This window comes from Nanorana parkeri, unplaced genomic scaffold (genome assembly GCF_000935625.1).
Source record: "Nanorana parkeri isolate BGI_ZX_2015 unplaced genomic scaffold, ASM93562v1 scaffold1173, whole genome shotgun sequence".
NCBI classification, from domain to species: Eukaryota; Metazoa; Chordata; class Amphibia; order Anura; family Dicroglossidae; genus Nanorana; species Nanorana parkeri.
Window position 1 is genome coordinate 141,586 of NW_017307441.1, and position 2,275 is coordinate 143,860.

The following is a 2,275-nucleotide window of genomic DNA, read 5'->3' on the forward strand; positions in this document are numbered from 1 at the left end:
GTTTAAAGGGAACCGCGGTCTTGGGGGGGTTGAGGAGAGGGGGGGGGGGGCATGCCACCATGTTTTATGTTACTCCCCAGATATGGCTGATGATAAAAAGGTAAACTCAACCTTTAACCTGAAAGTTCAAATGAGTTATAACATGCGTTACGTTTTAACATACGTTACAGTCCTGCTGCACTTTATCATACTGCCAGCACATATTTTATTTGTATTGACTGTTCCAGGAAGGAGTATGTAAAACAGGCGCAGTGAAATACATGTAAAAGCCCGTTTCTAGACACAACCCAAACCCGCCTTCCATGAACTGCTGCAGAGGAGTGAGCACGCCCTCATTCATCGCTCGGTCCCACCAGCAGGTAACATCAGGTCGTCGTCGCTCGGATTCTCCCGCCTGCAATTTCTATGAGTCACGTGCTGCCGTGACGTCACCCCTAGCCCCGATCATATGACCGTGATGTCATGAGGTGTCCTTTAAGCCCCTGGAATCCAGGCTGGAGTGTGCTGCTGGCTGCAGCCGGCGGAATGGGCAGCTGCTGAGAGGCGTGCACACGACGCTTTTATTTACTTTTTTTTTTTTTTGTAGTGCGGCATGCGGGATCCCGGAGGAAAGAGAGGAGCACCGGAGAGGAGGGGGGATGTGTGCGGCTCCACAGGGCTGACAGAGCAGGAGGAGCTCACTGACTGACAATAGAGCGCTGCCATTCCTAGCACACGGCCTGCGTCACCCGGGCATCCTCTCACGGAGGCAATCACCGGGGCTGACGAGCGACCACCTGGAGGGGAGGCCCCGAGCTGCCTCGGCGCGGCCTTGCATCTCACCCGGAGCTCGACGGGGGGAGAGGGGGAGATGCTGCTGTGACCCGGAGGAGAAGATGGGACTGCTGAGCCCGTTCGGAGGGAGGAGAAGAAGAAGAAGAGCCAGCTGCCCGTCCACAGCACCGAGCTCACATCAGTGCCAGCCCCGGGCAAAGCCAGGGAGCCCGGGCACTGCCAGCAAGGGCCCCACAGGGCCACAACGCTCCCTCTGAGAAAGAGACTCTCTGACTGACTTCCCCCTCAACAGGGGCCTGTCCTCATTGTTTTACCTCCCGGGATTATTTCACTCCTCATATCCATATCAGGACTGGAACTACCCTGAGGGGCAGCAGTCCTCCATTCATTGTTTACCACCAGGGTTAGCACTCCCCTCCAGGCCCAGGCTGGCATTCTGGCATGTCTAGTGATTGCCAAAAGAGCTGCTGTGCCTGCTGATAGTATTTACTGTGCTTAAGGTTCTGTCTGACCTTTGTTATTTTAGGAGTTAAATTCATTGTACCCCATAGGCCCCTGCCAAGGCGCCCAGTAGGTCCTGAATCAGCAGTGGTGCCAATTCACTGTACCCTGTGGATCCCTACCAAGGTGCCCCATAGGCTCCCAGTAGGTCCTGAATCAGCAGTGGTGCCAATTCACTGTACCCCGTAGGTCCCCACTAAGGTGCCCCTGTAGGTACTGAGTCAGCAGTGGTGCCAATGCACTTTACCCCGTAGGCCCCCCACGAGGCACCCAGTAGGTCCTGAATCATCAGTGGTGCCAATTCATTGTACCCTGTAGGTCCCCACCAAGGTGCCCAGTAGGTCTTGTATCAGCAGTGGTGCCAATTTGCTGTACCCCATAGGTCCCCAGCAAGGTGTCCCCACTAAGGCGCCCCTGTAGGTACTGAGTCGGCAGTGGTGCCAATTCACTGTACCCGTAGGTCCCCACAGGTACTGTGTCAGCATTGGTGGCAATTGACTGTACTACATAGGTGTCCTCCAAGGTTCCATTAAGGTAGTGAGTCAGCAGTGGTGCCAATAGACAAACGTTGTCACTCCATCAGTGTTGGTATAGTTTGGGCAGATCTGGCGGCTGTGCATCGTATGCCAGGCTTGCTCTTTTACTCCCCGTCTGTTCCTGCCTCTCCCTTCAATACTTCCCAATCTTCCCACCCCCCTGATGAGTCTACTCTCTGTCTGACCCCTTCCAGGATTATCCATCCTGTTCTCCATCACATCCAGTCCCTTCATGGGATTGCAATGCATGATTGTTTTTATATCTTCGTTAGGCAAAGACGAAAAAAAAAGTCCTGTTGATGAGTGATTTGGTGGAAACGGTATGCTTTTTGATTAGGATTTTTTATTTTTAGTCCGGTTATTTTCTGAGTTTTTTCTGAGTTTATTTTGAAGCACACAGGTGTGTATATATATATCTATACGTAGGTGTTTTTGCTTTGGTGTTTCTTGGTGAGTTGCCCCCC

The 2,275-nt window shown here is 52.9% G+C and overlaps 1 protein-coding gene across 1 annotated transcript in view; it reads left to right on the forward strand.

Annotated features, from left to right (window-relative positions):
- The first annotated feature begins 2,200 nt into the window (after nt 1-2,200).
- The window catches only part of PDE7A (phosphodiesterase 7A), an 85,553-nt gene continuing 85,478 nt past the window's right edge, over nt 2,201-2,275 (forward strand). Inside the window, exon 1 of the mRNA XM_018568342.1 lies at nt 2,201-2,275. This exon is cut by the window's right edge and continues 1 nt beyond it. The gene's annotated coding sequence lies outside the window, so the exon portion shown is untranslated.